The following is a 16,915-nucleotide window of genomic DNA, read 5'->3' as shown; positions in this document are numbered from 1 at the left end:
TCAAAAATCGGGCAGCACAACGGCAGTATACAGAATTTACACAATTTTCCTGAAAATCAAAATTCACCAAATTCGCACAGAATATAGATATCAACATTTTAGAACATTTATTCTACTGCACAGATAATTTCCAAGTTCACAGAAAAATCCAGTCGACTAAAAACACAGTCGAATCAAAAATACCCGGACAAAAATCTTAAAAAAATAACCAAAATGTGCACACTCGGCAGTTCAACAAAATACAGAAAGTTACGCGGTAGAAACTAAACCAGTCGGAAATTACGGACGAAAATCGCGAACAAAACTTAATTCCGGACAGATAATACCGCCAAACTCGACGGTTCTGAAAATTGAGAAAGTCGGATTGTGCCTTACCTTGCGTACAGCAATTTCCTCAACAGTCTCTTCGGACGAAAACAGCTCGGCGTCGCCCGAAAATCCACTTTTCCACTTTTTCCTTCGTTTTTCTCTCTCCTCAACTTTTTCTCTCTCTTCAAAATATCTCATTTCTATATATATCCAGACTGATCGTCCTGGACGATCGAGCTTCGTACCGGACGATCCATGAAGAGAATTATTTCGTCCAGACGAAAATTGAATATCGTCCCCGGCGAAGGGTTCTCTGACTTATTTTCGTCCAGACGATCCTGATTTCGTCCAGACGAACCATACAGCCAAACATGATTTTCTCTGCACAACCTGTACCGATCGTCCCGGACGATCCGACTTCGTCCGGACGAACCTGGAGCAGAAACTGATATTACAATCTCCCCAACTTAAAAAAAATGTCGTCCTCGACATTATCCAGTCCAAACTCAGTCAAAACAAGTATGGGTACAACCGTCTCATGTCAGACTCCTTCTCCCAAGTGGCTTCCCGTGCAGTACGGTGCTTCCACTGGACTTTAACCATTGGAATCTGTTTACTTCTTAGCTTTCGTACGTCGTATGCCAAAATCAACTCTGGCTCTTCCTTGTACGTCAGATTCTCCTGAATCTCAACCTCATCAGCAGATACTTTCTTCCCAGAGTCGGATACCCACTTCCTCAGAGTGGATACGTGAAACACATTATGCACATCAGGCATCGAATCAGAAAGCATCAATTTGTAAGCAGCTTTTCCAATCCTTTCCAGGATTTCAAAAGGTCCAACATACCTCGGACTAAGCTTGCTCACCTGACCAAATCTGCTCACACCTTTCATCGGGCTGACTTTGACATACACAAAGTCACCAACCTGAAACTCTACAAATCTGTGCTTCTGATTGTAATACTTCTGCTGTCGATCTTGAGCAGCTTTCAATCTTTCTCTTATTAAATTGATCTTCTGAGCAGTTTCATCAGCAAAAGTGGCTCCCAAAGCCTGCCTATCTCCGACCTCCGTCAGAGTCAAAGGAGTACGGCACTTCCTGCCATACAAAGCTTCGTACGGTGCCATACCGATACTGGACTGAAAACTGTTGTTATAGGCAAACTCAATCAGCGGAATATGATCTTCCCAGCTTCCGCTAAAGTCCAGAACACAAAGTCTTAACAGATCTTCCAGTACCTGAATAGTCCTCTCAGACTGTCCATCGGTCTGAGGATGAAAGGCTGTACTAAAATGCAGTTTTGTACCCAAGCCTTGCTGAATGCCTTTCCAAAGTCTGGAAGTAAAACGTCCATCTCGATCAGATACGATCACACGAGGCACACCGTGCAATCTGACTATCTCTTTCACATATATCTGTGCCAAGCGATCAACTGAATCCGTCTGTCTGATCGGAAGAAAATGGGCTGACTTCGTCAATCGATCTACAACCACCCAAATAGCGTCGTGCCCTTGTCTAGATCGAGGGAAACCCATCGCAAAATCCATCGTTACCTCCTCCCATTTCCACTCAGGGATAGGCAACGACTGCAACAGTCCACCTGGTCGCTGATGCTCTGCCTTCACCAACTGACAGGCTTCGCATCTCGACACAAACTCTGCCACATCCTTCTTCATCCCAGGCCACCAAAACAAAAGCTTCATATCAGCGTACATCTTACCACTGCCTGGATGTATAGTGTAGCCTGAATGATGAGATTCATACAGAATCTCCTGCCTCAAGTCTCCAAACACAGGTACCCACAACCTGTTCTTACAGAAAATAGCACCAGAATCAGAAATTCGAAGTTCAGGAGTCTTACCAGATCCAATCTGAGCAATCAACTTCGAATAATCAGAATCTGACTTCTGGGCTTCTTGAATCCTTGTTTCCAAAGTAGACCGAATACTCATCTGAGCCAACTCCAAACCACTGGAGGAAATCACTTCCAACTGCAAACGCTCCATATCACGAATCAGAAAGTCATCACAAGTAAGCTGAATACCTGATAATCCAGAAGACTTCCTGCTCAAGGCATCTGCTACCACATTAGCCTTACCAGGCTGATACTGAATAGTCAAATCGTAGTCCTTGATCAACTCGAGCCACCTCCTCTGTCTCAGATTCAGATCCTTCTGAGTAAAAATATACTTCAGGCTCTTATGATCAGTGAAAATCTCACATCTGACGCCATACAGGTAATGACGCCAAATCTTCAAAGCAAAAACAACTGCAGCTAACTCCAAATCATGTGTCGGGTAATTCTTCTCATGTGGTTTCAACTGTCTAGAAGCATAAGAAATTACCTGACCATGCTGCATCAGGACACATCCCAGTCCTTTCAGTGAAGCATCACTGAACACCTGAAAACCTTCCGTACCTGACGGAAGTGCCAACACTGGAGCTGAAGTCAAACAATCCTTCAATCTCTGAAAACTAGCTTCACACTCCGGTGTCCAAACAAAAGGTACTGACTTCTGAGTCAGTCTCGTCAGAGGAGTCGAAATCTGTGAAAATCCTTTCACAAACTTCCTATAATACCCGGCCATGCCCAAGAAACTACGTACCTCAAATACCGTAGTCGGCCTTGGCCAATCAGCAACAGCCTGAATCTTCTGGGGATCTACAGAAATGCCTTTTCCGCTAATCACATGCCCCAGAAAAGAAATGCTCTTCAGCCAGAATTCACACTTAGAGAACTTGGCATACAGCTGATGCCTCCTCAAAGTCTCCAACACAATCCTCAAATGTCTGGCATGCTCATCCTCAGATGCAGAATATACCAGAATATCGTCAATGAAGACGATCACAAACTGATCCAAATACTCCCTGAATACTCGGTTCATCAGATCCATGAAAATCGCAGGCGCATTGGTTACCCCAAAAGGCATAACCAAAAACTCGTAGTGCCCGTACCGAGTACTGAAAGCAGTCTTCACCACATCAGCTTCCTTCACCTTCACCTGATAATATCCGGATCTCAAATCAATCTTCGAAAATACCGAAGATCCGGAAAGCTGATCAAACAAGTCGTCTATCCGAGGCAAAGGATACTTGTTCTTGATCGTGACCTTGTTCAAATCTCTGTAATCAATACACATACGGAGTGTACCGTCCTTCTTTTTCACAAACAGAACAGGTGCTCCCCAGGGCGAAACACTAGGACGTACAAAACCTCTGTCAACCAACTCCTGAAGCTGAAAGTTCAGCTCAGAAAGTTCTTTCGGTGCCATTCTGTACGGAGCTTTCGATATAGGAGCTGTACCCGGAAAAACATCGATAGAGAACTCCACATCTCTATCCGGAGGTAAACCAACCAACTCCTCAGGAAAAACATCAGCAAATTCCCGTACCACAGGGATCTCAGAAACAGAACCAACCTCCAGGTTCAGATCCCGCACCGAAGCTAAAAATACCGGACATCCTTTCTTCCACATCCTGCTCACCTCCAACACAGAAACCAGACTGGAGAGAACACCTCGTAATCCCTGAAATACAACTCTCTCTCCAGCCACAAGCAAACTCACTTGCTTCTTCAGACAGTCTATCTGAGCCTCATACTGACTCAGCCAATCCATGCCCAGAATCACATCATACGAAGAAATCGGCAATCGAATCAAACTCGATTTCCACTTCTTGCCAGAAATCTCGATCTCACACAAACAAAACTGTCGAGCAATCAATGGATTCCCCGCCGGTAAAATCACAGACAAAGAAATCGGTAAAACCATCGAATCCAAATGTAAAATCTCAAAACAATGCTCGGACAGAAAAGAATGACTCGCTCCAGAGTCAAACAAAACACGACAGGGCTGATCAGAAATGTAAACCGTACCTGTCACAACATCCGGAGCATCACGAGCCTCCTGCTGACTCAGACTGTAAACTCGTGGCTGAACTGGAGCAGGAACTGAAGCAACAGAACTACTCTGCTCCCTCTGAATCGTAGGTGGTCTCCGCGGTGCAGAACTAGAACCACCACCTCTACCAGCAAATCCCTCAGGGCGAGGAGGAACAGTCCTCGGTCTTCCTGCTGCTGAACCAACAGGTCTGACAAAGCCCTCAGATCGCTGCTCAGAACGCTGATCAAATCCCATCTGCGGACATTCTGCAATCCTATGTCCCGGCTGACCACATCTGAAACAAAGACCAGCTATCCTGTAGCACTGGCCATGGTGTCGCCGTCCACAACTCTGGCACACAGGTGCCGTACTGACAGATCCAGAACTAGTCGTACTGGTAGCAGTACCAGACGATCCTCCGCTCTTCCTGGAATCTCCAGATCCAGATCCAGGAACAAATCTCCTCTTCCCAGAGGAACCACTGCCAGATGTCTCTCCTCCAAACCTCTTCCTACTCGCAGTCCACCGCTGCTGAGTAGCCGTCATGTCATTCTCAATCAGACGAGCTCGCTCCACAAGCTCAGAGAAATCAGTAATCCGGAACGGTATCAGAGGCTGCCTCAAAGTGTCTCGTAAGCCTCTCAGAAATCTGTAGCACCTCTCAGCAGACGTGCTAACCAGCTGCGGAGCGTACCTGGCTAATGCAGTAAACTCAGCCTCGTACTGCATCACCGTCTTGCTCCCCTGAACAAGTCTCAGAAAACTCTCCTGCATCTGCTGTCGTGCAGAAGGGGGAACAAACCAGTCCCGAAATACTTCGGTGAACTCCTCCCAAGTAATCAAAGAGTTCAATCTGCCCTGAAATCTGGCTGCTTGCTGGCCATCCCACCAGTGCTCAGCCTCACCGTCCAACAGAAAAACAGCTAACGGAACTTTCCTGTCTGCAGGACACTGCATCCCGTCAAAAGTCTTCTCCAATCTCCTCAGCCACTCCTCGGCTGCTCTGGGCTCAACAGCGCCCTCAAACCTCGGAGGTTTCAACCTCAAAAATAACTGCAGGTGTCGATCAATGTCCTCAGATCTAACAGTCGAAGTTCTGCTCTGAGTCTCGCTCATCATCTGAGCAACAAGTGAAGCAAACTGTGAAAGCGTATCAGCACCGACCACTGGGGCTGTACTCCCCACTGGTGCTGCCTGATCGTCACTCTGACCGTCTGTCATGTCTGGGTCTGGCTGATCCATACAGAAAAATCCAGAAAATCCGGAAAACTATCACAAAACAACACAAAATAACACAATAAAAAGCCAAACGACCCAAAACTACCTCCTAGACAGACTCACTGATCACTTCCTAGAGCTCTGTTTTACAATTCAACCTGTTTCCAAAACCAGTGCTCTGATACCACAAAAAGCTTGTCACGACCCGACCCGACGGGGACGGATCCCGCCCGAGCCGGATCGCGACGAGAGACCTTTCTTAACCAGGATCTGGCTTTGGATTAGGTTACTGAACTGATCTTTCAAATTCTTAACTCAACAGAAGCACACAGAACAACAGAGCTACTAAAAACATCAAATGCAGCGGAACAAAACATCTATCTTTTCATTTCCTCAAAATAATCATCTACAGAACAGTACATGGCTTTCAACAGAAAGAAAGACAGAACAGAAAAGCCATGACTGTACAAAAATCAAAAGTACAAAAGTACCTAATCTGATCAGACTCTGAAACCTAGTCCTGAACTTCCTTGCCCTTCCCAGAACCTGAAAACCACCAGAAAGCAAGGGTGAGCTCAACAGCTCAGCAAAGCAACAAACCACCAATCTAAATTCTCAGAAAACAGAACCAAATTCATCGGACAGAAATCAGATCAGAAATCGGAACAGAATTGGAAATCAAAACTTACGGACAGGTATCAAATCACATCAGAGTCGTACAGATCGTATCAGAACAGAACAAATCAACAGAGTCAGAATCAGAAATCAGAATCGTACGGATCATATCATATCATAATCACAATTTCGTACAGAACAGAACAGATACAGAAAATAGTACAGATACATATAGCTAAATGCCCTGACACTGACGGAATCTCTATGGATTCCGGCCCCTTATGCCTCCCTTCCCAGACACTGACTGAATCTCATAGGATCCAGGCCCCTTATGTCTCCCTTTGTGCTCACGGCACCAAAACAGATGTGCTTATAGCACCAAAACAGAATTCATCGGATCCGGAACAGAACAGACATCAGATTTGATCTCATTGCAGATTTCCCGTTTCACTAACTGAATCTCATAGGATTCAGGCCCCTTATAACTCCCTTTTTATAGCTTATACACATAGCATTTCAATTCAGAAGAAATACGGACAATTCAGAAATTACCCAAAAATCGGGCAGCACAACGGCAGTATACGGAATTTACACAAAAATTCCTGCAAAGAAAATTTACCGAATTCGCACATAATACAGATATCAACATTTCAGAACATTTATTCTACTGCACAGATAAATTCCAATTTCACAGAAAAATCTGGTCGACTAAAAACACAGTCGAATCAAAAATACCCGGACGAAAATCTTCAGAAAATAACCAAAATGTGCACACTCGGCACGTCAACAATATACAAAAAGTTACGCGGTAAAAACTGAGTCAATCAACAGATACAGACAAAAATCATTAACGAAAACGAAATCCGGACAGAATATACCGCCAAACACGACGGTTCTGAAAATTGAGAAAGGCGGAATGTGCCTTACCTCGAGCACAGCAATTTCCTCAACAGCCACTTCGGGCGAAAACGGCTCCGCGTCGTCCGAAAATCAACTTTTCCACTTTTTCCTTCGTTTTTCTCTCTCCTCAGCTTTTTCTCTCTCTTCAAAATATCTCATTTCTATATATATCCAGACTGATCGTCCCGGACGAACGAGCTTCGTACCGGACGATCCATGAAGAGAGGAATTCCGTCCAGACGAAAAATGACATATCGTCCCTGGCGAAGGGTTCACGGGAGAATTTTCGTCCAGACGATCCAATTTTCGTCCCGACGAATCATACAACCAAAACTGATTTTCTGCACAACCTGTACCGATCGTCCCGGACGATCCAACTTCGTCCCGGACGAACCTGGAGCAAAAACTGATATTACAGAAAGATAACTTAAATTGAGAAAGAATCACACTAGAAAAAGACAACTCAAATTGAGAAAGAATCATTCATTCCCAAAAGACATTAAAGGACACTACTATGCAAGGCCAATCACAAAACTAGAAGTCCGAAAATGACATGTGAAAACTTCTAAATTGAATACTATAGAAAACTCAGCATAAATCATCTACGAAAAATCCTTTTGACACAAAAGACAATCAAGTGTTTCTATGTTTGGCGTGGGGTATATTCATGAAAAAAACCTTCTAATAAGAAGACTTCATGAGGTTCTCTATTATAAAACATTCATAAAGCACATAATAAAACTTCTCAAGATAAAATAATTCACAAAGTCTTTCCAATGAATACAACTCATAAAAGCTTTTTTTATAAAACATTTCATAAAATTTCACAATGCAAAATAACTTGTAAAAACTTTTCGTAAAACCTTCAACAATATAAGGATTCACGAAACTTTCTAATTATAAAACAACCTTTAACAAGTCAAGAAATTGTCATCTTTTCCCTTCTCAATGTGCGCATGTCACGTTATACTAAACTCAAGAATACTCATAACTTGATATCAAAGATACATGAACAAACACAATACCCTCAAATATTTCTCCAAAAAGAAAACAATAAACTTGTAAATCTCATGCGAACCTACCAACAATGCACTTTATATACATGAAAAATCTAAATCTTTCATAATCAAGGGTCATTAAAGAGAAGACAGAATACTAATGCTCTCTTGAAATCGTTACTGCAAATAATACAAACATATCTTATGTAAAAGAAATGAATCACCATTTTAAATGAGAAGCTATTGCCTAGAAGTCAACCAAGCATGTTGTATATCTACTAGAAAATTGTTTGGTAAAATGCAAGAAACAAGTTTTTTTCAGTTATTTGATTCTCTTTCAAAATATTTAAGAGACCTCTTAACATAAAGCATCATTCTCCATAATCAAAGCATTCTCCAACTAAGATATAAGCATCCACGTAGTAGCTCATCACTAGAACATAAAACAAGCAAAGCTATTTGACATAAAGTTTGGATCATACAAAATCAAACTAGTAAAAGAACCATAAACATTTGCAGGCTTTCTCACCTTAAAAAAAAAATCTCAAGTGACCATGATTACATGCAAAATAAAGTTACAGAATTTCTTTATTTGTGCTCATTCATCCCTTTGGTTCACTTTGAATTCAGCTCGTTATGACAAAAAAAACATAAACCTCACAAGCTTCATTAATACTTAGCAAAGTAACATCTCCAACAATTCTGTAGGTTTTGACTAATAGATAATATTGGAGCACAATTTCAGATATAGGCCATTTTCAAACATCTCCTAACAAATTCACTAATAAATCATACATTCACAACTAATAACCATTGCTCTTTTTATCACTAAAGCTTCTTCAAAGAAATCCAAGAAAAGATCAAGTATATTTTGTCATTCATATCACAAGATCAACCTACAAACTCAAATCCACTACAAGAAATTTCAAGTGCAAAAATCTGAGAGCCAACGTCTCTTCAATTATTTAGGAAATATTCTCTATGAGCCTCCAAACAAATAAAATCATAAAGCCAAGAGATTACATTGTTCACTAGTTGCAAGAGATACCCTTCAATGTCAAAATTCTGAGAAGCAAGAAATCCACAATCTATTACTTATAACAATGTAAGGCCATTCCATTCTTCTGAGTTGTTTGAAGATTATGCATGAAAACTTTAGAAAGATTGATAATGACTAGTCTCCCTAACAAGTCAAGTGATATAAACGAGTTTCAATCCAAAAATCTCTTTCAAGTGAATCGATATCAATTCGGAGCTACAAGGTATATATATACCAACAATATCACCATTTTCCTCTATAGGTCTCAAGTTCAGAAGAGAGCAAGTGGAGTATACATTTTTTTTAAGATAAAATATCTGAGAGAAAATTTATATCTCATCTTAACAAGGTTCAACACAATTTCTTATGGCTTTACACGATTTACACCTAAGACTTAAAACCACATGACATAAAGCAAATGTAAATTTCATATACTAATTGTCCATTCCAAAAACAAGATAAATAAACACATTGGAGAGAAATATGAATCAACACTTTGTGACGAAATCAACCTTACTCATAGCATGATTGTCACAAGCCATAGCTTTCACATAAAAGTAACACAATGAATTCAAATCATTCTTTAACAGCATAATTGGATTCTTGACGAAATATGAAAGCTAGTTATACTTCTCTCAAATCTTTGAGAGGCATATAAACAAGACCCACCACACTTGACAGAACTTCCCAGGTTGGAAGCGAAATTAGAAAAATAACAAACATATAGGAAGATATCGAATGACATTAGAGTCTTTTAAGCAAAACAATTAATGGTCACGAAAAATCTTTGATTTGAAAGTGTGGAAACCTTATGTAGCCATGAACTTTATGAAATACTACCAATATTTTTATATAAAACTTCAATTTGAATCAAAACATTACAACTCTCTCAATGGCCTTTCATCAAACATTTGACATGCCACACTCACGAGATCATACAAAAGAAAATCATCACAAAAGTTACATTGTATACACCTATTTGATCAATGCTTTCTAAATAACTCACAAAAGAATCCTCATAATCCATGTAATAATCGTTTTGGCAGAGAAACATGTATGCATAAACACAGAGAGGCAATCCAAGCAAGTTTCTTTATCAGATTTTGTAAGAGAAAAAGGGAAGAAATAGCAGGAAAACAACAAGAAGAAGAAGAAGAAGGGAAGAAGGGTGAAAAGAGGTATACCTTGAAAACAAAGAGAATCACACGACTAAAGCTGAGGTCGAGCAGACATCGTATTCGAACCTGGAGGCGGAGTTGGACGGGGCAAAAGGTCCTTCGGGTTCTGCTCGTGCGAGAGAAGGAAGTCTGAGAGGGAGAGGGTCTGTCGCCTGGCTTGCGAATCCACCAAGAGAAGGAGATCGGGGTCCTTCTGTCGCCTGAGGCTTATGCCAGAGAGAGGAAAGGGGACGGAACTCTTCCCTTTATTCGTCCCTGCGAACCGAGAGACGTCGAGAGAGGGAATCCCAGAGAGAGAGAGAGTTCCAGAGAGGGGGGCCTTCGGCCTCCTGGTGTCGTCCGAGCAGAGATGAGACGGAGAGGGAGGCTGACTCCAGGAGGGTCGTGCGAGAGAGGAAGAAAAGAGAGGAGCTGCTTGCCTTTGGGAACTCGAGGGATACCGCGTGAGATAGAGGATTCTGCCTTAGTTAGAGCACGAGAGGGAGAGATCGGAGTCGTTCGATCAAAAAAATCTTGATCCGACGATAGTGGGATTCAAATTGGCTTGGAAAGTTGATTAAGTTTTTTTTTTATTAGGATTTAACTAAACCCATGGGGCAGAAGTCAGGTCCAAATTGAGAAAGGTTTGATTCGATCCGGGTCAACTTGAACTCGCCTCAACTCGACCCAAAATTAATTCGATAAAATAATACAAAATAAAATCAAACTAAAATTAATGTTGATTCAAATCGAATCAGGCTCGACGAGGCTCGATCAATTCAATCAAACGCGTCCGATGGAAAATCAGGAGAAAACGAGGTCAACACCTGTAGTGTAGACTCGGATGAACCTCCACATCATTAGTGGATAATCTCTTTCCAGAATCAAATACCCACTTTCTTAGAGAAGATACATGAAAGACATTGTGTATATCAGACATATGATTATATAACAATAACTTGTAAGCAGAACTTCCAATCCTCTCCACAATTTCAAAAGGTCCAATGTACCTTGGACTCAGCTTATTGATTCTTCCAAATCTATTGATATCTTTCATTAGACTGACTTTGATATAAATAAAATCACAAACTTTAAATTCCATCGATCATAATACTCCTTCTACCTATTCTGTGCTGCTCTCAATCTTTCTCTGATCAGTTGAATTTTTGTTGTAGTGTCATCCTCGAAATTAAATTGAACTGACTTCGTCAAACGATCAATAACAACCCAAATGTCCCTGCCTCGATATGGGAAAACCCATAGCAAAATCCATCATCATCTCCTCCCATTTTCACTTTGTGATAGGTAATGAATGCATAAGACCACCTGGTCGCTGATGCTCTACCTTCACTAACTGACATGCGCGACATTGAGCGAGAATGTGGAAGGGAAATTCATGGCCTTGGAGGAGATAATGTTAGGCCGGTCCAACCTGGACCGGCCCAACATGGACCGGCCCAGCAGGTCCGGGTCTGCTCCAGGCGGAAGAAACAGGGGGGGCTTGGGGGTGGGGTCCACTAGCAATTCAAACAAAATTTAAGTGATTTTGGAGGGAGAATGAAGGGTAGAGATGTCCTTTTGCTTTTGTTTTGAATTAGATTGTATTAAGAGGGAATTAACCTAGGTTTTAGGTTTTATCTTGATTATTGCTTGGTGCTTGAGAATTGCTAGGGGGGAGGTCGTGGGGCTCTAGATTTTCATCTAGAGAGCGTCGGGAGAGTGGATCCTCCTCTCAAATAGAGGATCATTGTATCGGTTCGTTATTTTTTTGCAATCTACAACAATTTCCCTCAATTTCTCTCAGTTTTCTTCACGTTTGTTCGCTGTTTTTGTGTTTGGTGGCTGTTTTCCCATAGAAAACAGCGGGTTACTTGTGATTTGGCTTAGATTCGATAGGAATCACTTGAAATATTCAAGTAGTACCTATCAACTTCCTACTCAAAGTATCTGTTGCTACATTTGCCTTACCAGATTGATGCTGAATAGATAGATCATAATCCTTGATCAACTCTGACCATATTCTTTTTCTCAAATTCAGATCCTTCTAAATAAAAATATACTTCAAGCTTTAATGGTCAGTAAAGATCTCACATCTGACACCGTACAAGTAGTGCCTCCAAATCTTCAATGCAAATACAATGGCAGCTAACTCAAGTTCATGTGTCGGATAGTTCCTCTCATGTGGTTTCAATTGCCAAGATGCATAAGCAATCACTTTACCATATTGCATCAGCGCACATCCCAAACCTCTCAATGATATATCACTAAAACTTGGAACCCCTCAGTGCCTAAAAGAATAGTCAAAATCGGAGCAGAAGTCAAATGATCCTTCAACAGCTGAAAACTCTCCTCACACTACGGAGTCCATATGAAGGCCACTGACTTCTGAGTCAATCTTGTCAAAGGTAAATAAATACTAGAAAACCCCTGAACAAACTTCCGATAATAGCCAGCCAAGCCTAAGAAACTAAGAACCTCTGAAACTGTAGTAGGTCTTGGCCAATCAGAAACAGCTTGAATCTTTTGGGGATCTACTAAAATGCCTGCACTACTCACTACATGCCCCGGAAATGAAATGCTCCACAACCAAAACTCACACTTTGAGAACTTAACATGTAATTGATGTTGTCTTAAAATCTCTAGAGCAGTCCTCAAGTGTGTTGCATGCTCCTCCTCAGATTTAGAATAAATCAGAATATCGTCTATAAAGACGATCACAAACTGGTCCAAATAGTTTTTGAAAATTATGTTCATCAAATCCATGAAGACTGCTGGGGCGTTAGTCACTCTGAAGGACATGACTAAAAACTCATAATGTCCATACCTTGTACTAAATGCAGTCTTTGCCACATCATCTACCCTTACCTTCAACTGATGATAACCAGATCGCAGATCGATCTTAGAAAATACTGACCATCAAGCCAGCTGATCAAACAAATCATCAATCCTAGGCAAATGATACTTATTTTTGATAGTGATTTTGTTCAACTTCCTATAATCAATGCACATCCGCATCGTACTGTTCTTTTTCTTTACAAATAGAACAGGTGCTCCCCACGGAGACACATTAGGGCGGATGAATCCCCTGTCAACTACCTCCTGAAGCTCCTTAGGTGCCATTCTATATGAAGCTTTAGAGATCGGAGCAGTACCCGAAAAAAGATCAATACAAAACTCTATCTCCCTATCTGATGGTAAAGTCACTAATTCCTCTCGGAAGACATATGAAAACTCTTGAACTATAGGGACACTCACAGAATCGGAAGAGAGTCTCATATCTCTGACAGATGCTAAAAATACTATGCCACATTTTCTTCAAAGTCTATCCACTTCTAGAGCAGAAATCAAACAAGAGAGAACACCTTTGATTCCCTGAAATATGAAACTCTCACCATTCTGATACAAAGTCACTTTCTTTTTTAAGCAATCAATTTGAACCCCATATCGACTCATCCAGTCCATTCCCAAAATGACATCAAATGCAAAAATAGGTAGCAAAATCAAACCAGACCTCCGAACTCTATCGGAAAATTCCAAATCACAAAAACAAACCCTACTAGTTACATTTTGTCTCCCGTATGCAAAATCACAGACAAAGAAACAGGTAATAATACGGAAGAAAAACCGAGAGAATCAAAATATTGCTCATACATAAAAGAATGGCTAGCACCAGAATCAATTAAAATACGACAGGGAGATGCATAAATATAAGCCGTACCAATTACAACATCTGGGGACTCACTGGCCTCTTGCTGTGTCAGACTGTAAACTCGTGGATGCACTGGGGTCAAAGCAACGAAACTACTTGCACCTCGCGAATCTCCATAAGGCTGACCTCGGGATACCGGACCAATATCCCGGTTAGGTGGCACTGCCCTCGGCCTATTTACTGACAACTGTGTAGAGGCTCTGAAATCAGAATGTCTATCAAAATCACCTTGTGTCCACTCAACAATCCTATGTCCAAACTGACCATAGTGACAACACCTGCCTGATACTCTGTAACATTGACCACTATGTCTTCTACCACACTGCTGACATAATGGGGCCTCACTCACTAAACCCTCAGAACTAACAACACTGCCTCTATCTGATATAGAAGAAATTACTACTGGTTGTCCCCTCCTTTTAAACTCAGAAGGTCCAAACCTGCTCTTCTTCCTAGAATGGCTACTGCTAGCTGTCTCATCACCAAATCTCTTCTTGCTTGCAGCCCATCACTGATGTACTGCTACCAGATCAGTCTCTATCTTCTTGGCCCTCTCGACCAACTGAGCAAAATCTGTAATATCCTGTGCCAACAGTGGCTGCCTCAAAGCATCTTGGAGTCCTTTTTTTATTTGCATTACAGGTCAACAAGATGCAGGATGATCGGCTGCGCATTCAGTTTGAAATTATCATAATACCCTTAAGAGATAAAAAGATGATATAAACAAATGAAGCCAATTCTTACCATACAATCTTTCCATTTATAGCATTTTGATCTATATCAATTATAAGTGTGTATTTGATAATATTCTTTAGTGATATCATTTCCATTATTGAAAACACTTGTACACTTTATTTGTGTTAGTTATTCATATTTGCGAATCTTCTTTCCTATATTTGTACACTTATGTGCTTAGGTTATTGACATATAGTTTAAGTAATGAGCTTTTGTATATTTTTTGACAGGGTTTTGAATTTATAGGATTTTGAAAGAAGTCCAAAATGCTTGTGCAAATCTAATTCACTACCCTTTTCATGTGCCTTACCCTACAAATGATATTACAGCAGTGTGCCTCGACTATCATAGACTACTACCCTTCTATGTGGATAAACTTTTTTTTGATACAATTATATTTGACTTGTTTTACATTCATGCAACTTCCAAGTGAAAATCAAGACCATTCATCATAATTTATAAAACGAAAATTACTAGGACGCCAACCTTTGTGAAGTTTAAACATAAATTATTTATGCACCAAGCATGTAAATGCATCCCTAATAAATTTCTTAGATAATCAGAAATCAAATCAAATGTTTTTTTCAGTTTGTAAAATATGCTGGTATCTTTATATGTCTATATATATACACACGCGCGCGCACACACACACGCACATCTTAATTTTTGGTTAAATTTGGTTAGGCTTCTTACATGGCCCTTTTTATGATTTCGGTTCTGTTAATTGAATTTGCCAAAACTCAAGGGAGTGAACTTGTTTTAGGGTCCAATTTTTATGGTTGCAGCTATTTGTAAAGTTAGTTATAGAGTTGTTATGAGAATTTTTTTTAAGGGTTATTTGATATCATAATTTTTTTTTGAAAAACTTGGACAATAGATTTCTTACAACCACCATACTCAAGTAGACCTAATTTTGAAAAGCTTATTTTCATCACAAAATTTTTTGAAAAATCAATGACATTCCGGCCAAACAAAAAATTTGGCACCGGTATAAAAAATAAAGTTGTGAAAATGCTGTCCCAAATGCAAGCTGTGCTAAGAGCTAGTACAAGGCATTTGAGCCTCAGAGTTGGCAATATTGGGAAGAAGAATTTCAAAACAGTCTTGTACCTGCTCTCTTGAAGTAAACATGGGACTTTTCATCGTTTATTCAGTTAACAATAGGTGCATAGCAATTTAAACTTTATTTGTGATAGTTTTCTTACCGTTTTCTAAAGCAATGTTTTAGTAAAAAAAATTTTGAACTAGAAATTTTTGTACTAAAAAGTCGCTTTAGAAAACAGTAAGAATGCTGTCCCAAAAAAACCCTTAATTATACATCTGCTTTTTTGTTTCCTGGGATTTGGTTTTGACTTTTTTTGATGTGAAACAATCTCATGCTAAAGTTATCTGCTTAAGGAAGTTTGCACTTGTAAATGTTAGAGAGCAATGTTAAGCAAAATCCTCTATTGATGTAAACGATAAGATAACATTAAGGTGATAAAATAGCTTTGGTTTAAACACATGCGAGAGGTTGAGATCATTAAATAGTCAACTGAATCTTACTTTACATACATGAGTGGTTTCAACGAAAAATTCCAATACTAACAATAAGATTAGGCTATGAAAGATCCCTCACATAACTCTTCTAATTACTAGGCTTTAGCGGAGGCGATAAAACATGCGCTTTGTGAATCAAATTATAACCACGAGTAGAGTAAACTCAGAAGATAGAGAGTGAGTGAAGAGTTTACCCAAAATAAGGAGTTATGAAGCCATGACGATGGCTGGGATGAAGGGGCAGCAGCCTTCAAACTTCTGGAACCACTCAGCAACAATGGGAGTCTATTCTGGAGGCTGGACGACACTAGATCTCCTCAGGACAGCAGCTAGGACTGGTTCTGGACGGCTAGACAGCATCCTAGTTTGCTGCGGTCAACAGGACAGCAACCTATTGAGCTCAGGGAAACTTCTAGACAGGAAGAAGGGCTGTCCCTGAGATCTGGACAGCAATTGTCGCTCCCGGGATGGCTGGACGTCGATGGGCTGTTGCAGGATTTTCCAAACAACAAGTTGAGATGTTGGGCAGCAGTTTTCCTGGAGCTTTGGAAGGGATTTGGGAAGAAAAAATCAGCCAACAGCTGCGGGGAATTTCGGCCAGCAAGGAGAGGAAGTGTTTGAATTAATTCTTTACTTAGGAGTGGTGGATTTGGAAGGAATTAAAGGGGTGGAGAAGATTAATCAAAAGCTGACATTTAATTTCAGTTTTGATTAAATTGGGAGGGAAAAGAATTGAATTTTGAATTTCAAGTCATAGGCATTAATGCCTTGAATGGGGGAATTAATGGAGGGGAGCCAAGAGGGGAGGAGGCCG

This window comes from Dendrobium catenatum, unplaced genomic scaffold (assembly GCF_001605985.2).
Source record: "Dendrobium catenatum unplaced genomic scaffold, ASM160598v2 fragScaff_scaffold_594, whole genome shotgun sequence".
NCBI lineage: Eukaryota > Viridiplantae > Streptophyta > Magnoliopsida > Asparagales > Orchidaceae > Dendrobium > Dendrobium catenatum.
The sequence above is the reverse complement of the archived record's forward strand: the minus strand, read 5'-3'. Positions refer to the sequence as shown.